Below are 27,991 nucleotides of genomic sequence, written 5' to 3' on the forward strand. Positions count from 1 at the left end.
CGCGAACACCCGTAACAAACAGCATGATTCTAAAGATACCCCAACCAGCCTCTAGGAGTAGGGGTCTGTGTTGTTGAAAACAAAGTTCCCTGAAGGGCAATTCACAAAGCAGGGGAGAGGCTTAAGAGACATCACAGCTCAGCCTGGTGGTGGAGAAAACTGCTACAATTCCAATGGAGAATCGTGCTGTAAATAGAATGTGTGCGTGTGAAGGGATCAAGGAGGCCGGTTACATCCAGGGTCACCTGCTGACGCTGACAGTGTATGGCATCAAGACAAACACAAAAAGAGTACTGTAGCCTAGGACATCGTCATGCGTGCAGGATGTAGATGCTCATACTTTTTATTGACCTCTTGGCATGTCAGTCTGTTTGGAGTCTTTCTTCTCTCTCTCTCTAAAAGGCAGTGCCATCTAGTGAGCAGTTTGAATGGTGCTTTCCACACTTGAATAAAACATTCTCGGTTTTCTAGCCGCGTCAATTCGAATAAAATGCTCGAGCTTTCGATGGCCATCTCCGCCATCGTCGTCAAGAGTTTACTGACTGCCGGGGCTGTTACGGTCTCTCGCTTATATAGGCATGATGACATCATCAGCAGCCAATCAGATCGATCCAATGTGGCGCGCGCGCGTAAGTCGACCCAGGCAGCTCGTGGCAGCACCAGTGACGACAGGTGGCGCCAGCGGGAGGCGCCACGTTTGAAACTGCCGCTCCCGCGTCGCGCATCTGTATCTGCTTTCTTTCGATTTCCAACGCCCGTCCCCATGCCCTGCTGAGCGTGTATCCCTGGTCTCTGTTGAAGTTGTTGTTGTTTAAGCGAATCTCGGCCGCTTCCTTTGTAACGGAGTCCCAATATGTAGAAGCATGAGCCAACAACACTTTTGTATTTTCGAACTATATCTTATGTCCGTTTTCTAGGCAATGCTCCGCTATGGCCGACTTGTCAAGCTCCCTTTGTTTTATATGGCGCTTGTGCTTAGTACAACGCTCCGCAACCATGCGAATTGTCTGTCCAATGTACATAAAGATAAACATTACAGATGGTAAAATGCTGAAGTGTCCTTACCTGAATAGTCACAGCCTCTGAAGTTTTATCGAGGCATATGTTTGCTTTATACAGAGATCAGAACACATGCGCGAACACCCGTAACAAACAGCATGATTCTAAAGATACCCCAACCAGCCTCTGCCACATTCACAGGGTACACCATACACACCGGACAATCGGAGAGCAATGTCGTCCTTAACAGGGCGCAACATATCTCGTATCTTGGGGGCGGGCCGGAACACTGGTCTTAACCCATGTTTCTGCAGCAGACGTCCTAACTTACTGCTAGTTGCTCCACAGTATGGCAGGAATACAGTCCGTTTGGCCTCTTCTTCTGACTCACCAGTTGTCTTTCGTCGGCGGCCCTTGAAAGCCATTTTCTGTCCGGTGTGTATGGTGTACCCTGTGAATGTGGCAGCATGAACTTTGGACAGACAATTCGCACGGTTGCGGAGCGTTGTACTGAGCACAAGTGCCATATAAAACAAAGGGAGCTTGACAAGTCGGCCATAGCGGAGCATTGCCTAGAAAACGGACATAAGATACAGTTCGAAAATACAAAAGTGTTGTTGGCTCATGCTTCTACATATTGGGACTCCGTTATGAAGGAAGCGGCCGAGATTCTCAACAGAGAACAGGGATACACGATCAGCAGGGCATGGGGACGGGCGTTGGACATCGAAAGAAAGCAGATACAGATGCGCGACGCGGGAGCGGCAGTTTCAAACGTGGCGCCTCCCCCTGGCGCCACCTGTCGTCACTGGTGCTGCCACGAGCTGCCCGGGTCGACTTACGCGCGCGCGCCACATTGGATCGATCTGACTGGCTGCTCATGATGATGTCATCATGCCTATATAAGCGGGAGACCGTAACAGCCCCGGCAGTCAGTAAACTCTTCACGACGATGGCGGAGATGGCCATCAAAAGCTCGAGCATTTTATTCGAATTGACGCGGCTGGAAAACCGAGAACGCTTTATTCATGTATGCCGTCGCGAAAGACTCCGAGGACACATCGCTTTCCACACTTGACACAGATGGGGTGCAGAATAACAAGGAATGTTTATGTGCAACAGTCATTCAGAGTCCCTACAGATTGGGCTGGCATTGCAATGTGAAGATGTGCCTAAATTGCATATATCTGAAGCTCTACAAATGGGGGGGGGGGGGGGGGGGGGAGAGGACATACAGTTTCACCTCGCATTGGCATACCCTTACTTTGACCTTCTCAGGCAACGAATCGCCCTCAAAGGCCAAGATCAAGATCTGAGTAGCAACCCTATTGTTCACAGGCGAGATTCTGTAAAGTTTGGAAGGTAGGAGACGAGGTACTGGCAGAAGTAAAGCTGTGAGGGGGGGGGGGGGGTGAATCGTGCTTGGGTATCTCAGTTGGTAGAGCACTTGCCCGCGAAAGGCAAAGGTCCCGAGTTCGAGTCTCGGTCCGGCACACAGTTTTAATCTGCCAGGAAGTTTCATATCAGCGCACACTCTGCTGCAGAGTGAAAATCTCATTTTGAACCCTATTGTCATTTAGCCCTCTTTGGACCTGACAGGCGAAGTGTGCTCCCCATTGATCCAAGCTGGTGTGCAGCTCAACACCACACGGCAAGAGTTGGTCACGACGGAAAATGATGCCACCAGAATGATATTCAGCTTGTCACAATCAAGCAATGTCCATGATTGTGCAGGGGATGCTGTTTAATCATAACTGACCCAATCTCCATTTTGGAGATGGCTGCAACTTTCGCTAACTCTTCCTCCATAGTCTCTGAAAGGAATAGAGGCTTTGCGGTCAAAAAGAATTCCCCTTGGTCCTTGTGCAAAACCAAGTATTGAGGGAGAGTATTACTCTATTTGCTGCTTAGCCTGACAATCCTCCCATGGCATAGTAAGGGAAGAAAGCATTTTGAAGTCATATTTTCTGGATCGAACGAGTTATTCCCTTCTGAAGAGATTGATGGGGCTGTATGATTACCCTCATGACAAAGCTTCATCTGCTTTATTTGCAACTCGTCCACCACAGTGCCACCTATTCTGAATGGAGGCATTCACCCACCATGAGTGCCACCCAGCCTCAGAAACAGCTACCTGACCATCTGTTGCTCACAGCCCATGTGCCCCAGTCACAATGGGCATGTACTTCTCAGCGTGCATGGGATGTTTCAGCTAAGGCACACGCAGTGCAATCGATACATGCCCAGGGGTTATACCCTGCAGATACTTGACCCCCAAAACAGGTTTTGGGTATACTACCTTATTCGAAAGGAAGGTTGCTAAGGTACAAAGGTGGAAGAGACCACACTTAGCGACCTTACCTGCACCATCCACACTTCTGAAATATTTGGAAAAGTTGTGGTAGGTCAGATCTGAAACGGGGACCATGAATTCATTAATGAAAAGGTGCAGAGAATGCCAGAAGTGATGAAAACTAATTCCTAAATCATGTACTAGGTCCAAGTGTGGTCAGCACCACAAAGATCATCTAATGGGAAGGCAGAGGGGAAACGAATAGAGGAAGTAGAGGTTTCCAGCACAGAAATAACTAGCGCTGCAAAGCCTGGGCCCCTGTATTAGCCAAGCAGATACAAAAAGAGTTCTGAGCCCTTTGAGAGGCATCAAGACAGTCCAGGAGAATGTACAGTCCAAGTCTCAGACGACGTCGCCCAGACATCAAAGATATGTATTGTGAGGCATATGTAGCATGTAGGTTCACATCTGCCCACGTAAGTAGGCTATGAACATTCATCACACTTCTGAGTGAGAACACAGGCTCATCAGTGAAGACGACATTATGAAGCTTCTGTCTGCAGTGGATTCCTGCAGAAAACACCACGTAAATCCCATGCCCTTGTTGTCGTCTCCCCAGTTGCAATGTCTTGACGTCTTGGAAATGAAATGGATGCAGTCCTTCACATACAATGCAGCAGATAGTGTGTTGAGACACTGATAACACCTCATGTACTTGTTATCAGTATATACTGCAACCTTTCGAGAACTCTTTCTTCTGCCACAACTGTCGATGTTCGTTGGCAACCAGCATCCAGATTGTGCACACGGAACGAACCATTTTCAGACAATAAGCGATGCAGGGTGGTGAAAAATGTGTGGCACAGCACCTTTCTATCACAATATTTCGCACAGTACAATTGCATGTCTCCTCATCCATTGCAATTGGGCGTGCCATAAATCAAATGCATCTCAGCCATTTCGCAGTATGTGTAGCTAGCCATGTTACTCGTGATGCTTCCACAGTGTGAATGTGCATAATCTCTGTGTGCTCCATCCGTATTTTTATGGCAGTGACCTCTCATGATACAGTGCCCTCTCATTGCATTTGTGACCCCTGGTTCCTATTTGATTACTGGTCCTTGTTGTGTGTCCAATGTACCGTATCAGTTCGTAACTATTTTTTTTTAATCGTCATGTATAGTGGTCCGTACCTATCGCAATTCGAATGGTCAAGTCAACATCCCTGGTCTCTGAAACACCATAATGATCGTAACAGAAATACGTTCAGGGTTTTGGTAATAGAGGACCGGCAGTGCTGACCTGCCCCCACCTCAGAAACCTCAGTCTCACTGTGCCCATACCTATCTATCGGTGGTGGAGTTCACCAGGGAAAAAAACTCAGCCCTCCCTTTCCTTCAAGATGTGACACACTTTGTTAGGCCCGTCTGCTGAGATCAGTCTGGCCAGAATGGCCCCACCAGTAATCACACTACCACTAGCATAGCATTGTGCTCTCCTCACACCTGACATATGTGCCTGTAATATGCTGGAGTCTCCAATGCGGGAAAGGTCACTGTGTACCTTACACTGAATTAAAGGGTAAAAACTGGAGATAGGCCGTACAGTCAATAGCTGGAAAGGATCTGTGTGCTGTACTAAAATGAGAAGCGGATCCACTATTCAGTACGTAAATCTTAAAAAAAAATTCCTAGTGATTACGGGAACTAGTCTTAGAGCTGCCCCATGAAGGGTTATTGGCACTAAAGTTGCCCAATAAAATTAATGGTGTGGGTAGTTCGGAGATTATCTCATGGTATGTTTTTTAGATGAGACACTGCCAATGATGAATATACTTCCAGTGTGGTAATGAGTGGTCGGCTATTTGATCACTATACCAACATAAACATCCCATCTTCCAGGATGAAATCAGTTCTTACAGCAGACTATCATTACATATAACAGGTGGTATGTTCTTGCAAATCAGATTTCGTGAAGAGCTGTGCAAGCCACTGAGTAATGTCAACCCAACAACCGCTTAACCGAACTGTGTACTCGCTCGCACCTGTCACTCTCCCACCCTACCGTCCATCATCCCCCTCACTCCCAAACCAAGTTTCCCACAGTAGTCGCCGCACTGGGCCACCGCTGGCGGAACATTGTTTCTAATGGGGCCTTCACAAGGCGCTGCTGACCGGCCAAGCCGCCAGTCGTTGTGTTTCAACAATCAGCACGAACGTGATGAAGAAGACGTTCATGAAAGGATGAATATCGATGATGCAGATCCAGGACACCAAATCATGCAGGACAGCGAGATTGTAAACGTCGTCACTGATAAAGATGACGGCGCCAGCATCTCATCAATCAGTGCTCCAGAAAATGAAGATGAAAGTATACCAGCAGCTTCTGAGGCGTTCACTTGTTTAGATACTGCCTTGCGTTGGTTTGAAGCCCAGGATGAAAGTGACCAGTTTCAGATATCTATAATGAAAAAAGTACGTGACTTAGCTGCTCGTAAGCGTGTAGGCTTGCTTTGACAGACCAAAATAAAGGATTTTTTTTAACGTTAATTTTGTATACTGTGTATAGTGTTCATCCAAAATGCGTAAGTAATATGTATATACACTCCTGGAAATTGAAATAAGAACACCGTGAATTCATTGTCCCAGGAAGGGGAAACTTTATTGACACATTCCTGGGGTCAGATACATCACATGATCACACTGACAGAACCACAGGCACATAGACACAGGCAACAGAGCATGCACAATTTCGGCACTAGTACAGTGTATATCCACCTTTCGCAGCAATGCAGGCTGCTATTCTCCCATGGAGACGATCGTAGAGATGCTGGATGTAGTCCTGTGGAACGGCTTGCCATGCCATTTCCACCTGGCGCCTCAGTTGGACCAGCGTTCGTGCTGGACGTGCAGACCGCGTGAGACGACGCTTCATCCAGTCCCAAACATGCTCAATGAGGGACAGATCCGGAGATCTTGCTGGCCAGGATAGTTGACTTACACCTTCTAGAGCACGTTGGGTGGCACGGGATACATGCGGACGTGCATTGTCCTGTTGGAACAGCAAGTTCCCTTGCCGGTCTAGGAATGGTAGAACGATGGGTTCGATGACGGTTTGGATGTACCGTGCACTATTCAGTGTCCCCTCGACGATCACCAGTGGTGTACGGCCAGTGTAGGAGATCGCTCCCCACACCATGATGCCGGGTGTTGGCCCTGTGTGCCTCGGTCGTATGCAGTCCTGATTGTGGCGCTCACCTGCACGGCGCCAAACACGCATACGACCATCATTGGCACCAAGGCAGAAGCGACTCTCATCGCTGAAGACGACACGTCTCCATTCGTCCCTCCATTCACGCCTGTCGCGACACCACTGGAGGCGGGCTGCACGATGTTGGGGCGTGAGCAGAAGACGGCCTAACGGTGTGCGGGACCGTAGCCCAGCTTCATGGAGACGGTTGCGAATGGTCCTCGCCGATACCCCAGGAGCAACAGTGTCCCTAATTTGCTGGGAAGTGGCGGTGCGGTCACCTACGGCACTGTGTAGGATCCTACGGTCTTGGCGTGCATCCGTGCGTCGCTGCGGTCCGGTCCCAGGTCGACGGGCACGTGCACCTTCCGCCGACCACTGGCGACAACATCGATGTACTGTGGAGACCTCACGTCCCACGTGTTGAGCAATTCGGCCTCCCGCATGCCCACTATACGCCCTCGCTCAAAGTCCGTCAGCTGCACATACGGTTCACGTCCACGCTGTCGCGGCATGCTACCAGTGTTAAAGACTGCGATGGAGCTCCGTATGTCACGGCAAACTGGCTGACACTGACGGCGGCGGTGCACAAATGCTGCGCAGCTAGCGCCATTCGACGGCCAACACCGCGGTTCCTGGTGTGTCCGCTGTGCCGTGCGTGTGATCATTGCTTGTACAGCCCTCTCGCAGTGTCCGGAGCAAGTATGGTGGGTCTGACACACCGGTGTCAATGTGCTCGTTTTTCCATTTCCCGGAGTGTATTTTTGTTTAATAAACTGTGCCACATACTATATATTCCTACTGAAGCTGCCTTTGTATGTTAATTTCTAATACTAAAAGAGATGCCTGTTTTTATGAATAAATTTACTGTACAGTACTTTTTGGCAAATGAACATGTACAGTTCGCTTATCCAAACAAACCAGTTTTCCGAACACCCACGTCCCCCAATTACTTCGGATAATCGACGCTCTACTGTATTGGATATCATGGACTGATTATATATATATTAACACGTTCACTGCCATCGGCGCACCAGCGCGTCCGGCCGATACTAGTGCATATGCCGTCGACGCGCCTGCGCGGCGAGACACTCAGCTGTTTCTCAGCGCCACAGTTTAGTCGGGCACAGCCATTCGGTGTGGTTCATTGCGCAGGCACTCTAAGAACGTATTGTTTTCAATTTTTGCGGGTGCGGTTCGTGTGTTTTCCCTACAGTTTTTCTCTGTTGTGGGACTGAAAATGGAAGACAATCGTGACACGGCGGGCCCTTCAGAACCTAAGAAACGTAAAACACAGGACACAAGAAACGTACAAAAACTAACGGATGCGGAATTATTACGAATATTAGAAGAAAGCGATTCGGAAACGGAACTGGCCAGTGAGGAGGACGGCGTGGAATCCAGTGAAGAGTCTGACGGAGCCGAGTTTGTTTTAGATGAGACTGTAGAAATGGCTGTGAATCCTAGCGACAGGGAAATGGCAGAAGGAGTGGTAACAAGAGATAACGCAGCTGATACAACTGTTGCGTGGGAAAGAGAGCCAGTTGGAATGATAAATTGCCCATTTATAAAAAATGAGGGACTGCTTATTCAACCGACGGAAAACACTCCCTTAGATTATTTTCGTCTTTTGCTGACGGACGAATTTCTATTGACAGTTGTAGAAGAAACAAATCGAAACGCGATTGAATTATTCCTTTCTGCGGGAACCAAAGGACAATCACGAATAAACTGTTGGAAAGATGTGACTGTTGGCGAATTGTTAGTGTTCTTGGGAGTTTTCCTGCACATGGGAAATGTAAAGATGAGGAATTTGCAGGACTATTGGAAAAAGGACGCTTTATTCAACGTGAAAGGAATTGCCGATAGTATTTCACGAAATCGTTTTCTGCTAATACTACGTGCATTACACTTTTCTGAAAATCCAAAACAGGGCAAACCAACACCATCCGACAGGTTGTATAAAATACGTCCCGTTATCAATTTTTTCAATGAAAGGATGTGCCAAGTTTACTACCCTGGACGGGAACTGTCTCTGGACGAATCAATGATCCTTTGGCGTGGACGATTACTTTTCCGCCAATACATCAAAAACAAAAAGCACAAATATGGCATAAAGCTATATATTTTGACAACTCCCACTGGAATGGTCCTAAAATTCGCGGTATACACTGGCATGCTGGACGATTTAGGAGGAAGAGGCCATGCGCAAAAAATTGTTCTTCATTTACTAGATGAAAAGTTGAATGCTGGTCACCATGTGTACATGGACAATTACTATAACAGCTTCGCATTGGCAAAGCTGCTCCTGGATAAGAAGACCCACTGCACGGGAACTCTGAGGGCGAATAGGAAGGATACACCCAAGGAAATACAGGAAGCAAAACTACGAAAAGGTGAAGCCGTTGCCAGATTTGCGGAAGGAGTTATGATAGGTAAGTGGCGTGATAAGAGGGAGGTTTGCTACATTTCTAATGCATTTACAAATGAAATGGTTGAGGTTGAAACCAAAAGAAAGGAGAAGAAATCTAAGCCCTTGGCCATTGTAAACTACAATAAATTTATGGCGGGAGTTGATCGGCACGATCAGATGTTATCATATTACCTCTCGGAACGCAAAACCATACGCTGGTACAAGAAACTTTGTATCCACGTTGTGGAAATGATACTGACAAACGCACATGCCCTACACAATAAATATTGTGGCACAAAAATGCCCCTCCAAGAATTTAGACTCAGTATTATAAGAGCACTATTGCCACGAAAGCAGGTAGAACGGCCAGTCAGAAATCCCCAACATGTTGTGGTAAAACGAGAATCAAATGGAAAATCAAAAACACCGCGAAAAAAGTGCAGATCATGCGCCAGCCGTGGACAACGAACAGACACGATTTACGAGTGCCTAGATTGCCCAAATAAAGCAGGATATTGTTTGAATTGTTGTGTTATTCACCACCTCTAAAGGCAGATAGCACTTTCGTTGCTCATTTATTTTTCGACAGTTATGTGTCGGTACTATTCTTAAACTTTGTATTTATTTTATTTGTTTGAGAGTAATGGATAAAGCTCTAGATTGTATTTTTCTTAGATTTGACATACATTTTATTTCAGAAGTTTCTTCGAGATCTTGTGTTTGTATTTGAATGTTTCTACTATATTTTTTGTCCAATAAATATGTCGTTTGTCAGTAGGATGTTTCGTTTCATTTATGAATATAAAATGAAATTGTAGTAACCTAAACTGTCACACTAACCAGGAACAATACACTAGACGCATTGGCGCGTCCACGGCCACCCGCTACAGAATATGGCCTGATATGCCACTGACGCCTTAGTGCGCCCCAAAACAACTTTGATTCACGAGAGTAAATTTGATTGTGTACTTATAAAATAAATACATGTTATATTACTTTTAGCAATATATTTTCAGATTCTATTAAGAAAAATATTGGTTACGTGGCAAAGCAAGGCCAATTACAGTGGCAGTGAACGTGTTAACTTTTGAACACTATTAAGGTAAATACATTGCTTGTTTTCTATCAAAATCTTTCATTTGCTAACTAAACTATGCCTATCAGTGCCTTCAGTAGTTAGAATCTTTTATTTAGCTGTCAGTTGTGGCGCTCGCTGTATTGCAGTAGTTCGAGTAACGAAGATTTTTGAGAGGTAAGTGATTTGTGAAAGGTATAGGTTAATGTTAGTCAGGGCCATTCTTTTGTAGGGATTTTTGAAAGTCAGATTGCGTTGCGCTAAAAAATATTGTGTCAGTTTAAGCATAGTCATGTATACTTTTCCTAAGGGGACATTTTATAATATATAGTCATTTCCCTCGTCTCTGTGTTCTATAGTTTTGACTTAGGTGCATATGTCTCCAGTTATTCTTTGCACCCTGAAACAAAACAAACAGTGGTGACTTGGATGGTTTCGCCTCTGCTGTCGACCTCGGCTTCCTGCCACATCAGATATTAATGAGGCAGTCCAGAATGTAAATACAGCCTTTCTTTTGGCAGCTGATTTAGCAATCCCCTCTTGCTCGGGCATGCCCCCTGGTAGTCCTTGAAATTGCACAGGCCATAGAATATCGTAGGCAGGTTGACCATTAAACAGCATCCCACGATGGAGCACCTAATTGCCTTTAAGCCACTCTGCGCTCAGGTTCCCCACCTAATAAAAACACAGAAACTAGAATGCTGGTAGCAGAACAACTGGACCTTGCCTTCACAGGTTGAGGTTAAGATCAGATGTGTCTACGGTTACCTGACATCTGCAAGTGTACTTGGTATTACCTTGAATGGCACCGTCTACACGGGCTCAGATGCTATCACCAAACATCTTGCTCTGCACTCTGCTGAAGCTTCAATGGATGATAATTACACACACCAAGGAATTTTTTTTTAAAAAAACTTCGTTACTTTGATAGCTGATCTTTATACGAGGTGCATTCTAGTTCTAAGGCCTCCGATTTTTTTTCTCTGGACTGGAAAGAGATAGAAACATGCGCATTGTTTTAAAATGAGGCAGTCTTCATTGTCAATACATCCCAGAGATGGCAGCACTGTACGGTAGATGGAATTTTACCACCTGCGGCGAGAATGAGAACTGTTTTAAATACTTAAAATGGCGACGATTTCCTTATTTGAACAGCGTGCAATCATTCGTTTTCTGAATTTGCGTGGTGTGAAACCAATTGAAATTCACCGACAGTTGAAGGAGACATGTGGTGATGGAGTTATGGATGTGTCGAAAGTGCGTTTGTGGGTGCTACAGTTTAATGAAGGCAGAACATCGTGTGACAACAAACCGAAACAACCCCGGGCTCGCACAAGCCGGTCTGACAACATGATTGAGAAAGTGGAGAGAATTGTTTTGGGGGATCGCCGAATGACTGTTGAACAGATCGCCTCCAGAGTTGGCATTTTTGTGGATTCTGTGCACTCAATCCTGCATGACGACCTGAAAATGCGAAAAGTGTCATCCAGGTGGGTGCCACGAATGCTGACGGACGACCACATGGCTGCCCGTGTGGCATGTTGCCAAGCAATGTTGAAGCGCAACAACAGCATGAATGGGACTTTCTTTTCTTCAGTTGTGACAATGGATGAGACGTGGATGCCATTTTTCAATCCAGAAACGAAGCGCCAGTCAGCTCAATGGAAGCACACAGATTCACCGCCACCAAAAAAATTTCGGGTAACCGCCAGTGCTGAAGAAATGGTGTCCATGTTCTGGGACAGCAAGGGCGTAATCCTTACCCATTGCGTTCCAAAGGGCACTACGGTAACAGGTGCATCCTACGAAAATGTTTTGGAGAACAAACTCCTTCCTGCACTGCAACAAAAACGTCCAGGAAGGGCTGCGCGTGTGCTGTTTCACCAAGACAACGCACCCGCACATCGAGCTAACGTTACGCAACAGTTTCTTCGTGATAACAACTTTGAAGTGATTCCTCATGCTCCCTACTTACCTGACCTGGCTCCTAGTGACTTTTGGCTTTTTCTAACAATGAAAGGCACTCTCTGTGGCCGCACGTTCACCAGCCGTGCTGCTATTGCCTCAGCGATTTTCCAGTGGTCAAAACAGACTCTAAAGAATCCTTCGCCGCTGCCATGGAGTCATGGCGTCAGCGTTGTGAAAAATGTGTACGTCTGCAGGACGATTACGTCGAGAAGTAACGTCAGTTTCATCGATTTCGGGTGAGAAGTTAATTAGAAAAAAGATCTGAGGCCTTAGAACTTGAATGCACCTCGTAGATCCAAATCTAGCCTTAGTTTTTTGTATCACCCACAGTTTTCGAGAAATTTTTATTATATAGTATAAAAATCCTATGCTATATGGTAAACAGGGAAATTAATGAAACGCTTTGCTACAACATAAGTAGAGTTTGTATTTACAGTGAGCTACTTAAAACAATGATGTGTGTTAATAGAGGTTTTACTTGTCAGCTGGAATTGGTTTGTACTTTCTCTTTTTCCTTTGAAGCTTCTTATGTAGCTTTTTCTACCATGAGCCGCTTGCTGAATTTCTGGGTGAAGTGGCCTACAGTAGTCCCCCCATCACGTTGGTGTTCCAGCGGCTTTGGTAGCGTTTTTCCATCACTTTAATGTCCTGGTGAAAACGTTCTCCTTACTCCTCACTAACATCTCCCATATTGTCCAGGAAGCAATCAAGGTGACTGTTCAAAAAGCGGACTTTCAGGCTCATTAAACATTCTAAAGTTTTAAACTTCTTTAACACTGTAGCTGTAATAGAAACATATGCTGGGTCTTTTTCATGTCCTAAGAACTTTGTAACAACTTGCTTGAATGACACTCATGCTTCTTTCTCATTTAAGGTCATTGTGGATTCAGATTTATCAAACAATTTTTCTAATGTCAGGTCTGATAAAGACGCCTTTTAGTTTAGCTTCTGAAAGGTGTGGAAACTTTTGGCAGAGATACTTAAGATATGGTCTATCTTCAGGCAAAGCCTTTACAACTTTCATTAGGCCTACCTTTATATGTAGAGATGGTAGGAGTGCTTTTTTGGTTTTTGTGTGGAATGTTCTTCTCACCAGGTTTGAAAGACTCCCTCACAGGCCAGTTCTTTCTTCATCAGTGTTGATCCCTAGCCCTACTGTCCCATTCACACAAGAAACATGGAAATTTGGTAAGGCCACCTTGTTGTCCAAGGAGCACACATGTTACTTTTAGATCGCCACATATATTCAAACCACAAGCAGAATAGCCTATTTTATTTGGCACTATTTCTACGTTTCCATAGCTTTCTTTCACATGTACAGAATTTCCAACAGGTATAAATGCATACATGTTACCATTGTGTAATAAAACAGCCTTTAAACTAGTTTTGGATGAAGCAATAACCAGACTCCAGTCTTCCTTTTTGTATTCAATACCAAACTCATTCATCAGACTGGGAATGGCTGGCAGTACACTAGATCACCTTGTTGAAAAACTTGGAGAATTGCTGCTCTCTTTGTATACACACATATGCTGGTTCCAACTGCCAATAAGTTCTTTTCTTTTATTCTAGAGCCAATCAATTCAGCTTTTTATTTCGTTAAGCCCAGATCCCTAACCAAATCTTAAGCTTGGTCTGAGTAATTAATTTGGCCTCTACACTTTCTGTATTACAAGGGAATTCATCATCATTTGGTTCATCTAAATCACATTGTTTATCAGAAAATACTTCTGTTGGAACAGAATTAAAATCACATGGTGGTTCAGGAACTGGCAAATCTACACCATGCCCTACTGTTTAGATGGCGGACGGAAGGTTAGGGTAGCTTGTTACCTTCTTGTTTGTCGAATTATGACCAGTAATATCAACACTGCGAAGTAGCAATCATTGGAATGATTTTTTGGCTCCCTCCATATCATAGGAACAGCAAATCTAAATGCTTTTTTCTCCTTTTTGGACCATTTTCTCAGATCTTCAACACACACAACAAACCTTATGTGGTGCCCAAGATTTAGCTTGATCATCGAGTTTAGATCCAAAGTATGATAGATAAACCTTTTTCATAAAGTCTGTAATGTTTCTTTGGTGTTTTTAATCACAAATTCACCACAAATATAACAAAAACTGTCAGCAGAGTTTTTACAATCACGATTAGACATTGTACTGAGCACATGTACAAGAAACTGGAATGTGAGGTTAGGTTGACAGTAAACAAAACATCTGTTAACATAAAAATATAATCTACCTTTTTTCCCGCAAATGTTTTTCAGCAGTGCTACCAATGTCATCTACATTCATTACACCTCCTTTTTAAATTATTTTAAGGCTATAAAAGCTGTTAAATTCTTTAAAAATCGTTTAATTTAATAAATTTAACTGTAAAATGTAAAGAAATGGCGTGTGATACCGTTTTTTAAGTACCATTTGGATTTCCCACCCTAAAAAAACAAGGTATTTTTACCCCCAAGGCCAGACTGTGTCCAGCACCTACCAGGGGATTATCAGTGTCATATCCTTGCCATCTTTAAATGCATCTGGAGAGAGGGCAAATTCCCATTGCAATAGCGAGAAAGTACCACTGCTCCAGTGCTGAAACCAGGTAAGCATCCTCCAGAGAAGGATAGTTATTGCCAAGTAAGTCTCCGTGATCTCTCAGAGTTGCTCGAATGCATGGTGAGCTGATGGGTGTGTTGGCTGCTTTAGTGTAGGGGTCTTCAGGCCCCATCCCATGGCAGTTAAGTCCGTTCCAGTACTGATAATCTGGTTTACACGGAGTCTGCCATTCGAACAGCTTTTGCTCGATATCAACACCTTATAGTCGTCTTTTTCGACCTGCAAAAATCTTATGACACCATATGGCGACACCACATCCCTACTACCTGACACGAGTGAGGCCTCTGGTGTCCACTCGCTATTGTCATCCAGAACTTCCTGTTGCACCATGTGTTCTGGGATAGAGTTGGTGCTTCCCACAGGACCCACATATCCCAGAGAATGGTGGCCCACAGGCCTCTTTCCTCAGTGTCCTCTTTCTAGTAGCCACCAATGGTCTAGCAGCAGCTGTGGGGTCCTCAGTATCACCCTCTTCAAATGATGACTTTTGCCTCTACTATCCTTCCTCTAGTGCAGGTGTCACTGAACATCGACTGCAAGGCACCATACGAAAGGCGCAGCCATGGGACCTCACCCATGGCTTTAGATTTTCCACCACCAAGACAGGCATCACGCACCTCTGTCGATATTGTAACATCCACCCACAACCAGAACTTATTTCAACAACCATCTACTCAATGTGGTGGGTTGTATTGCTTTTTAGGAACGGTGCTCGATTCTTGGTTGATGTGGATTCCCATCTTTGCCAGTTTAAGTGAAAGTGCTGCCTGCACCTTAATACACTTCACTTCCTGACTAACACCAGCTAGGGTCCAGATTGCACTACCTTTCTGCAGCTTTACAAAGCCCTGATACAGTCCCACCTCGATTATGGGAGTGCGACATCTTGTTCAGTATCACCCACTGTGTTGCATGTACTGGATCCAATACACCACTGTGGTGTTCGACTCCTGACAGGAGCATTTCAAACTGAACCTGTGAAGAGCTTACTCTGGGAGGTTGGGGTTCCTCCATTGCGGATTGGGTGCCAACAACAGCTTGTCAATTACGCTACCCACATTTGCAGCTCCCCTAACAGTCCAGTAGAATTAGCATTCAAATAAGAAATAATTGCTACAACAGGTTTTGTTGTTTTAATGGCTTCTCGTTTGTGTCCCAGTATGATTATCCTTGGTCTTCCCCCTCGGCGGAGTTGTGGAAAAGTGGTTGGGGGGGGGGGAAGGGGGGGGTCAAAAATGTACCCAAAAAGGGGTATTTTTCGGTTTTGTGATTTTATCTCTTAAATGACTCACAATATTGAAAACAGTGTGATTAAAAATTGTACGGCATAGAATTCTGCACTGAATGAGACAATCCGCATATTTTTTGGACCACCCGTTTCCATACTAGTGCTCCTCAAAATTGGACCAATTTTACATGTTCATGAAAAATTTTCGTTTTAACCTCTTTTTGGTAATATCGTTGAAACTAACCCACCTACCAATAATGTCGTTCATAAAAAAGATATGGAGAGAAATTCTGAAATTCGATGAAACCAAAAGCGAATTTATTGGACCATCCATCTGTGTACAGCTCCTCATTAAAGCTGAACCATTTCTCTTCATCAATGAAGACAATTTCAAATGTAGTTCAGTAATTCTTATGTAAACTCTTAAATACAGAACTATAGCAACCCATTGTCTTGTACTTATTTAATATAGTAATAGAATAAAATATTAAAATTTTGTAAAATTTGAAAAATATTAAAAAGTTTTTCATATATCGAGGGTAAGAACTGAGACATTGTGTCTGACAGATGTCAGAAAAAGCCCTGGTTCAAAAAAACTTTTAAGTGAAAAAATACATGTTATAACAAAATTGTACAGGTGCTGACAGATTGAGTACGGGAGTCCTTTATTTTCAATAAAAGAAAAGGGATTTTTTTTCTAAATGCGTGAGCTATGGATGGCAATGGATCTTCACAAAGCCGTGCACGGTCCCTGGGTTGGCGACACATCAGATTTTTCCAGTATGTGCCGCTATCCCACGGCTTGTTCACGTGCTCGACGAACAAACAACCTTTCTGCTGACGGGATGACGCTTACGGAAGCGTCGCTTGCCTAGGCAGAGCTCCTACAGCAGCCAATCAGAAAGGTCCTGGAGATCACGTGTGAGCGCCCACCGCGCCGAGCTGCACGAACGAGGCGTGTGGATCGCCCTCTTTTACTGACAGGCCCCCAATGAGATCAGACGCATTGGCCGGTTGCCTCCATGCACTTTTCGAGCCGGCTCAATCTGTTTGCGCCTTAGGGCCGCTAAACTCACATTAATGTACCTGGCTAGGTCATCAGTAAATGTGTTTTTTTTTTCTTCAATAAACGGGAGGCAGTTTGCCGACCGGAGTTGAAAAATTAACTTTTTATTTTTTAGACCCCACTTACACCTCAGCCACATCCTGACATGTACAAAAATGATGCAAAAAAGACGATGCACAACCTGAGAGTAATAAATGATTATGCTCTAAATCAAAACAATCAAAATTTTTATTAAAAATTTATGTTTTTAGCTGCCCTGTAAAATTTATCTTTTGTCAGATACGTGGTTTTCATTCTTAACCTTCGATATAATATAGTGATACCCATTCAACTGATGTGAAGGAGACAGGAAGAGAGAGAGAGACTCCTTGAAATAAAGTAGTGGTTACTATATTTCGTAATTACAAAATTTTACATAAATGTACGAGATGGAAGGAGTAAAAGTAGGTATGTACACAAATTTCATATACGTCGACGTTTGACTGTCATTGCACCACTTGGCTCCTCAAAGTCTAATTTCCGACTCCGACGCCCCGTCGTCACTCGGCTCCTCGAAGCCAGTAATTTTCGTCACCTCATATATACAGCCGAGGTCTTCGTCAACATCTGGTTCGTCAGTTTCATCTGGTTGGAGGGAGTTAGTGCATGAGTTCCCCTTCCAGTTGACACAAATTAATGAGCACTTAATACCAGCCTTCCGACACCCACAACTACCTGCACAGCCCTTGTTGCATTTGCAGGAAATTGTTGAGAAGAGACTGTGGAGCTGGTTCTTTGAAGGTAGGAATGAGTCCAAGACCGAACTGTGAAGCCTGCCATCCCCAGAGGAGCGGATCCACCTGGCGTCCTATCCACATTTGTACTTGTAAGTAGTTCCTCAAGCAATGCTGGAGAGCTGCTTCCGACGTTGGTGGTAGGGATGCTAGGGTGGATCTGGATTTCACAATCGCTTTGTCTAAAGTGCCTCCTGCCGTACCTCCATAGAGTGTTAAAAATCGGAGGCCAGCTTCGACAATAGCTTCACCTTGAGTGTCATTCTCTAGGAAAGGTTTGATATCTTCCAGAAGACATTTATTTTTGACCAGCAGGTTGACCACCTTCTTGCCCTGACCGAAGAGTGCTGACGTTTTATCACATCCACTTATGGCGTGGAGAAATATGTGGCCTTCTGATGTTTGCCAGTTTGAAACCACTGGAACCAAATACTTTTGAAGTGATCCTTCCTCTTCCAGGTTTCAAGAAATATATATTTGCTGGTGGTGGGGCTAGGGCATTGAGCAACAACCACAACCTTCTCATGTTCCTGTGATATCTCAAGCGCTGTGGCCAATTTTGCAGGCAAATATCTTTATAGAGGTTAACTCAGATTTTAATTAAAACTGCACCATTAACAAGAGCACCTTATTCTCTATCAGAATGCCGTTTGTTTATCCTTGGTCCTCTATGGGTTGAATGGTTACCGAACTTTAAATATGATGCAACTCGTCATATGCAATGCACATATTGATACGCAAAAACATGGTGCCCTTACACGCGTCGTGTCGCGGGTGTGAGGCGCGGAGGCAGGTTGGCATCGCGGCGCGCTGCACGTCGCACGTTGCGGTCGCGCAAAGCACCGCCACTTATCGCCGCATGGCGTGTCGTTCTCTACGAGTAAATAACTGTGTCGTTTGGCGTGCATCCACCCCGGAAGAAAGGTGGGAACTGACGAGACGCTGCCAGAAAAAGCTTTTACCTTGGCCACACCTGTCCTTTTGTCCACAGACGGCGCCAGGCGCCACTACAGAGCAATAAACTGTGTCGCATAGTGGGCGGACGCAGGGTGCTGCCGCCTGGTAACTGCACACTCACATTATGCACAATATTCTAGTAAAGCAAAAGCTGCTCTTCCAAATGGTGCATTTGAAATTAAAATCAGAGGTGGCCTACATAAATATATTTGCCTCCAAATTTGGTCAAATATAGGGTTCCGATTTTTTGAAGGTAACTTTCTGGACTATTACCTTAGGAATTACAAAAGATGTCGTTATTACAATGGCTTACCAGGCAGAACATATAAACGAAGACAGAATAACAAGGTGCAAAAAGGCTTTGCTATTTAATAAGAGATTGCCAAAGTTCACCTTAAATTTCTTGTCACGGAATTTACCCCTGACTTTAAACAGTTTCATTTTTTTTTTCAATCTTTACTCATGATAATGCTATTTTTGAGTTCTCTGCATAAAACTGATCTGGAGACCTAGATTTGTAAATGTGAAGTACCTTATACACATCGCAATGAAAGTACAAACTTAGCCGTACAGAAACGGTTCGTCCATTTCACTTTCGGTCTCATCAAACACACAATTTATTCCTCTATATCGTTTGTATGAACCACTTTATTGATAGATGGGTTAGTTTCAATGATATTACCAAAAAACAAAGGTTAAAACGAAAATTTCTCATGAACATGTAACATTGGTCCAATTTTGAAGAGCACTCTTATGGAAACGGGTGATCCAAAAGATATGTGGATGGTCTCATTCAACGCAGAATTTCATGCCCTACAATTTTTAATTTCACTGTTTTCGATATTGTAAGTCATTTACGAGATGTAATCACAAAACCGAAAAAATACCCCTTTTTTGGGAACATTTTTCCCCCACCACTTTTCCACAACTCCACCGAGGGGGAAAACCTAGGACAGTCATAATGGCCCACAAATTAAGCCATTAAAACAATAAAACCTTTTGTACCAATTATTTCCGAATTGTCTAATTTTTGGGTTTAACCCTACTGGACTATAAGCATCCAAACTACCATCGCCTATTTCCAAACATAATGACCCAACTCCCACAACGGTGGCCCTGATCAGGGATTACAATTGCAATCCACATTCCGTCTGTCCTATATAAACTTGTTTCCTCTTCCATATCTCCTCCGGACCCACCATTTTACTCCTCCCTGGTGCATCCCCCAGCCACAGCTTCATCTTGACCTATCAGGAGGTCTGAAAGACTGTTCATCCCAGGGCCCTCTGCCATCAATTTTTCCACCATCCTTGGCACATCTCAGGGTTCAGAAATCATCTACACTAATCACTTTATGGTTGCTGGTGGTGTAGGATGTGCTTATAATCGTGCAGGACATACTGAACTACTCTCCTTGTCGGGTGGCTGTAGTGTTTTCTCTGTGGAGTTGGAAGCCACCTCTCAAGCTCTTGAGCCTATCCATTTCTGCAGTGGTCATTCCTTTTTTGTGTACAGCAACTCCATGAGCAGTTCTCAAGCTCTGAGCCAGTGCTACTCGTGCCATCCTTGGCCATTGCTATTTAGGATTCTCTGTATACCCTCCAACAGTGTGGACACTCAGTGACCTTTGTCTGGACCCTGGGCGACATCGGGATCATGGGGAATCAACTCACTGATAGCCTGACCAATCTGGCTGCCAGTACTTACATAAATAGTTCTGTTTACTTGCCATGTCAAATTGGGTAAAATCCCGAGCTTTCAATGACTACCTCCATCATCTTTGTCAGGGGTAAAACTGACTCATGGACCGGCGAGGCTTCCGCTTTTATAAGCAATGGACGGCGTCTCATTGTCTGGATGACGTCATGGTGGAAACGGCGCGTACGGAGGTGGCGGCCTCTATGTCCATAGATTTTGTTTGCGCGCTTTGTCCAGCATTGCTTGCAGATCCATCCATCGCAGCAGGTGGAGAACTCATGAATGTATTAGGTCGCCCTCTGTGCTCTTTATCAACTGCGTGCTTCCATGCATTGCCCAGAGCACATCCCGAGTCTGTTGAAATTATTTTCACGAAGTCTAATTTCAACTGCTTCTCCGATGACAGAGTCCCAATACTTCGAAGCGTGAGCCAGTATTCTTGTTTCATCAAATAAAATCTTATCTTTATTTAACAAACTGCGCTCAGCCGCCACTGATTTTTCAAGATCCAGTAGAGCGTCGATTATCCGAAGTAATTGGGGGCGTGGGTGTTCGGAAAACTGGTTTGTTTGGATAATCGAACTGTACATGTTCATTTGCCAAAAAGTACTGTACAGTAAATTTATTCATAAAAACAGGCATCTCTTTTAGTATTAGAAATTAACATACAAAGGCAACTTCAGTAGGAATATATAGTATGTGGCACAGTTTATTAAACAAAAATATATACATATTACTTACGCATTTTGCACGAACAATATACACAGTATACAAAATTAACGTTTAAAAAAATCCTTTATTTTGGTCTGTCTAAGCAAGCCTACACGCTTACGAGCAGGTAAGTCACGTACTTTTTTTCATTATAGATATCTGAAACTGGTCACTTTCATCTTGGGCTTCAAACCATCGCAAGGCAGTATCTAAACAAGTGAACACCTCAGAAGCAGTTGGTATACTTTCATCTTCACTTTCTGGAGCACTGATTGATGAGATGCTGGCGCCTTCATCTTTATAAGTGACGACGTTTACAATCTCGCTGTCCTGCATGATTTGGTGTCCTGCATCTGCATCATCGATATTCATCCATTCATGAACGTCTTCTTCATCACATTCATGAAACTCTATTTCTTTTAGCAAACCGAGAATTTCGGACATATCATTCTGTTCGTCATTTTCAATCATACCTCGAGAACAGGTGCGAGCGAGTACACAGTTCGGCTAAGCGGTCATTCGGTTTACCGACGTTCGGATAATCGACGCTCTAATGTACCTGTATTTCAGGTGACGCTGATGTTCCACATAGTGATCGGCAACAGTTCTTATAGACTGGCCCTCATAATTTTGGCCACACTTGTAAAGAATGCTGTAAATTCCCAGTACTCTCAGGCCGAGATTATCTTTCACGGGTCGCAACATTTCCCCAACCCTCTTGGGTGGCCGGAAGACTGGTCTGATTCCTTGCCAGCTCATAAACAATAATACTGGCTCACGCTTCAAAATATTGGGACTCTGTCATCAGGGAAGCAGTTGAAATTAGACTTTGTGAAAATAATTTCAACAGAGACTCCGGATATGCACTCGGCAATGCATGGAAGTGCACAGTTAATAAAGAGCACAGAGGGCGACTTCATACATTCCTCGCACTTCTCCGCCTGCTGCGATGGATGGCGCTGCAAGCAATGCTGGACAAAGCGCACAAACAAAATCTATGAACATAGAGGCCGCCACCTCCGTACGCGCCGTTTTCACCGTGACGTCATCCAGACAATGAGACGCCGTACATTGCTTATAAAAGCAGAAGTATCAGTCCACGACAGTTAGTTTTACCCCTGACAAAGATGGAGGTAGTCATCGAAAGCTCGGGATTTTATCCAAATTTGACGCAGCAAGTAACCCGAGAACTATTTATGCAAGGACTCCATCGCAAAAGACTTTGTAGTCATATTGGCTGCCAGTAAACAGACTCTCGAGGTCAGTATTGCAGAAACAGACCTCCAATATGTATAATACAGTCAAGTTGGAGTGGCTCACTCTGTCTTAACCAAACTGTTGTGGCGTAGCAAGACAGCCACACCACGGAAGTAGCCGGAAAGCACGCGTTACTGACGCAGGCTAGAGATAGGTCTGAAACAGGATATAAAGAAAAGTCCGTAGCTCCTGGAATACTTAACTTTAATCCATCCTTGTGGTACATCGCTCTTGATGAGCCAAGTGAGACTCTTTAGATACAAGCTATGTAAGGCTAATGGCGCCTTGCTAGGTCGTAGCCATGGACTTAGCTGAAGGCTATTCTAACTGTCTCTCGGCAATTGAGAGAAAGGCTTCGTACGTGTAGTCGCTAGCAATGTCGTCCGTACAACTGGGGCGAGTGCTCGTACGTCTCTCTAGACCTGCCGTGTGGTGGCGCTCGGTCTGCGATCACTGACAGTGGCGACACGCGGGTCCGACATGTACTAATGGACCGCGGCCAATTTAAAGCTACCACCTAGCAAGTGTGGTGCCTGGCGGTGACACCACACAAACATAGCACGAGTAGTGAAGTTGACCATAAATCTGTGGAGGTCCTCCATGCAGGCCTCTTGCAGGGACTCTACCATGCTTTGCCAGCTCTGTATTCGTCATACTTGACTGACTTTGTCATCTCCTCTGTAGCAAGGACCCACCCCACAACTGTTGTGGCACCCATGTGATGGTGGTTCACATTTTGCTGGACTGTCCCAATCCAGCCACCCTGTGGTGGACTCTTATCTCCCTGACTTGTTACCACTGATATTAAGAAATGATGCCCCAGCAGCTGACTTAGTTTTATGTTTTATTTGTGAAGTGGGCTTTTACCACTCTAAAGAAGCACCGCTTAACCTTACCAGCCCACCGAAGGGTTGCTAGAACACACTGCTGCCTTCTCAGTCCGGACCACACTGCAGGTGTCTGGGCTTGGTGGTTGTAACGGAACATATTAAAGGCTTTACTTTAATGAAGTATGCGATCCCTTCCAAATTCAGCCAGTTTAACGAGTATTTATGATTATAGAAAAGTTATTGTGTATGTTAACAATGATTGCACAACATGTCTCCATAAACAGTCAACCCATTAAATTATACTGAATAACTGACCCACACAAAAGTTAATATCACTTGATCACTGATACAGCAAATGCCATCATGTAAAAACACTAAGTTCATCTTAAATAATTAGTATGAAGTACGAAAAATAGTGGCCAACTTAAGTATTTTGGATCTCCTTAAATAAAAATCACCCAGTGAAACCTATTTGTTCACTAGGAGCGTTTTCACTCAGTATTCACGTAATCAATCCTATTTTAGACAAAAACCAATGGAATTCTTCATAATTCACGTTACTTACTTATTTATGCAAATTAGAGAAGTCAATTGACAAACTTCTAAAAAACGACCTTTTTGTAACAAAGAATTATTCTGTCAAGTCAACAAATCTGTCTGTCATTTTAATAACATGTTAAATTATGTCACTCGATGCAAATTAACAACTTTTCTGCACAAATTATGATAACAGATGTACATGTGACTTATAAACTATATCTCTTTTTAGTAGTTCTTTGACAATGTTATAAATACAAGCAGCGAGGAGGGTCGAGAGAGCAGTCGGAGGCAGTAGGGCAGTCGGAATGTCACTTTGGTGAAGTGTGTTTCTGTGTTATTGTTTGGCAAAACAAGTCAAAGAACATGTAAAGGAAGTACTACTTTGTGTTGTGTTATGGTCTTTGGTGGACAGTGGAATTAATATGGCCACTAAAGGAATAAATGTTTGATGTTTACATATGTGTTGGTTTCGCTCGTTCTTTATCACCAAAAGCACATGAAAAACACGGAACCTCATGTGTTTACCCTAGACAACACAAATTTAGAGCCAGCATCAGCAACGAGACACCGCAGCGATCCAGCAAGCAGCAGCGATTACTACAATACAATATTTTGTAATGGCGCCAACCTAACATCAAGTGCTAACAAGCTCCGTAAATGGGAGTGAAATAGTGCGATTACAGCAATTAGCAAAAGATATCTACGACGACTTTTGGCGGTCCATTTACATGGTCCAGCTCAATCCCTACCCTACCTGCTCTTCTACTCTTCTTCCCCCTACACACGTAGTTTATTAGACTCATTCATCTTTTGTGTCTCAGTGCTTCTCTTGCCCTGTCTGAGTTGCTGTTCTTTCCTAAGCAATCTCTGGGTGGAGTACGTCTGGTGAGTGGTGGGAGTTGTGGGATGTATGCCCCATCGTTGTAGCCTGCTTTCAGGGGTTTCTGGATGCTTCCTAGGTGCGGCATTGTGCTTTCTTTTCTTGCTTTGTCCTTGTCTTCGTTTTGTCCCTTACCTCAGCTTCGATGGCATTGGTAGACCTTGGGTTTTCTTCACTGGGATTTTGCATGTTAGGCTATCTCTGATGAAGGACTGCAGCCTTGGCAGCAGCATCAGCAGCCTGGTTTTCTGGCCACTGACGTGACCACGGACCCACAGAAACATGACACTAGCTCCACCAAGAGTGAGCAAGTGACAGTTTTCCAGGACCCGCTGCACCAAGGGATGAGCAGTGTACGGCGTACAGACTGGAGGGCGCTGATTGAGTCTAAGCAGAGGATACAATTGGGAAGGCTGTGTCTCCGTATGTACTGTGTGGCCTGATACAAGGCGAAAAGCTCGCTCTAAATACTGAGGAGTATGCCAGAAGCCGATATCGAAAGACACTGGTGTCAGTGATGAAGGCACACCCAACCATAAAGTCAGAGAGCCCTCTGTGTATACAAGGTACTATCGCTACGTTCCATGCGAAGGACGTGAAACTGAAGGCAATAGACTGAGGCTGGAGTAGTGTCCTTAGGAAACGAATAAAGGCCAAAGTTAACATGGGCCACTTCACGAAGCCAAGGTGGTGAAGGATTCAAACGTACTGGGAAATTTGCAGGTAGTGTGAAGCTAATCCACCATAACAAGTGGCAAAGGCGGACTCCAGGATGTAACAGAAGAGGGATGAGCTCCATACTAATGATCTAAGGAATCATCGAAGGAGGAGGCATAGGAGGGGTGGCCATGCATGGCAGACAAGCGGCATCATACCTGCTGAGGAGAAAGTCATGGCAGTAGGACAGTGGTAGTTCAGCAGCTTCAGCATACAGACACTCCACCGGGCTGGTATAAAAGGTGCCTGTGGCCAAACATATGTCATGATGATGTGTAGTGTTGACACTGCATAAAAGGGATGGGTGCGCAGATGCATGAACAAAGCACCCATAGTCGAGTTTCAAACGGTCAAGGGTATGGTACAAACAGGGGAGGGTGGTTATATCAGCACCCAAGAAGTACCACTGAACACATAGGAAACTGAGGGACTGCATACAGTGGGCTGCCAGGTAAGAGACATAGGAGGACCAAAAGTGTTTCCTATCGAGCGTGAGTCCCAGGAATTTTGTAGAGTCAACTAACGGAAGGGCAACAGGCCCAAGATTTAAAGATAGTGGGAGAAACCATTTGTGCTGCCAGAAATTCGTGCAGACAGTTTTGTCAGTGGAAAAGGAAAAGCCATTGGCGATGCTCCAGGAGTGAAGATCAAGACAGCGCTGAGGATGTTGCTGAGTGAGACAGGTCCGTGGAGGACTGCAATAGATGGCAAAATCATCACCAAAATGGGAGCCGGAGACGCCCAACAGGAGACAGGCCATTATAGGGTTAATGGCGATAGCAAAAAGGACGATGCTCAGGATGGAACCCTGAGGCACACCATTTTCCTGAATAAAGGTGTCCAACAAGGCAGAACCCACACGCACCTTGAAAAATAGGTCTTTTAAAAATGCCCAAAGAAAACTGGGCAGGCGCCCACAGAAGCCCCAAGTGTAGAGTATAGAGGATACCAGTTCTCCTGCAAATGTCTTAGGCCTTCTCCAAATCGAAAAACACGGCCGGTCTGGGATTTCTGCAGAAAAACCATTCATGACATCGGTGGACAAATTAACGAGATAGTCAACTGCAGACCACCTCACTCTAAATCCACACTGTGCATTCATGAGTAAATGTCGAGACTCCAGCGACACACCAGCTGGGCATGAATCACACATTCCATCACCTTGCAAATGCAACTGGTGAGAGAGATGGGGCGCTAGCTAGAAGGAAGGTTTTTGTCCTTACTGGGCTTAGGTATGGGTAGGACTGTGGCTTCACGCCAGCGTCCAGGAAATTTGCCCTCAGGCCAGATGTGGTTGTGTGTGTTAAGCAGAAAGTGCTTGCCTGCAAGAGAGAGGCGCTGCAACATCTGAATATGGATAGCGTCTGGCCCTGGGGCAGAGGACCAGGATGAACTGAGAGCATGATCTAGCTCCCTCATAGTGAAAGCGGCATTGTAGCACTCATGATTCGGTGAAGAGAAGGGTATTGCATGCGCCTCCTCCACTCGTTTCCGATGGATGAAGACAGTGCGAAGAGCTCGAAACTTCCGCAAAATGGCGGCCCAAGGTGTTTGAGATAGCAATAGGATCCACAATGATATTGGCACCCACAGTCAGGCTGGAAATGGGGGAATGGATCTTGGTTCCCGAGAGCCAGCTGAGGTTGGCCTACACGACAGAGGAAGGTGTGGAACAGTTAAAAGGACTAGTGAATGAAATCCAACTAGCTCTTTTGCTATCCCAAAGAACATAACGACAATTTGCACGCATCTCTCTAAAATGAATGCAGTCTTCCCATCATAGTCTGGTGGTTAAAAACGCGGAGAGAACATCTCCACGCGCGAATTGCGTCGCAGCGTACCTCAGTCTACCAAGGGATTGGGTCATGACATGGTAAAGAGGAAGTGCGAGGAATGGAACATTCGGCAGCAGTAAGGATAACATATGTGAGATAGTCCACCTGCTCATAACAACTGAAAGAAATCTTGTTCTGCAAAAGTCGCCAGGGAGGAGTAAAACTGCGAATGAACCTTAGTAAGCTGCCATTTGCACGTACATGTGGATGTGATAGGAGTCAGCAGATGGAGAGCACACAGGAAATGGTTGCTCGAGTAGGCGTCAGACAGAATGGACCGCTCAAGACGACAAGCAAGCTCGGCAGTGCAGAAGGATAGGTCCAAATGGGACTAGGTGTGCAAGGAGTCAGAAAGGGAAGTGGGTGCTTCAGTGTTAAGGCAGGAGAGGTTGAGTTGGTTAACAAGGTCAGCTAAGGGGGCACCTCTCTGGCTCGTCCTGGGAGAACCCCAAAGGGGATGATTTGCATTAAAGTTACTGAGTAGCAAAAAAAGGGGGGAGGTAGCTGCCCAGTAAGTTGAAGGAAGTCTGCCCTGATGACACAGAAGGACGAAGGTACATAAATGGTACAGAGGGAGAAAGTCAGGTGGGGAAGGAAAAGGTAAATGGCAACAGCTTGAAGATGGGTAGTCAGCGAGATAGGTTGACTATGAATGTCATCCCATATGAGCAGCATGAGGCCCCTATGAGATAGGATGCCAACCACAGAGGGAAGGTCAAAAACAATCACTAAATAATTGGAAAGCTCAAAGCAGTGTTGAGGGCGCTATTTCGTTTCCTGAAGGCAGACTACAAGGGGATGCTGTGATGCTAGAGGCAGCTGTAAATCCTCTTTGTGGGACCGAAGGCTGTAAACATTCCATTGGAGGACAGTCATGAGGAGGAAGAGT

Source organism: Schistocerca nitens, chromosome 5, assembly GCF_023898315.1.
Source record: "Schistocerca nitens isolate TAMUIC-IGC-003100 chromosome 5, iqSchNite1.1, whole genome shotgun sequence".
Lineage (NCBI taxonomy): Eukaryota > Metazoa > Arthropoda > Insecta > Orthoptera > Acrididae > Schistocerca > Schistocerca nitens.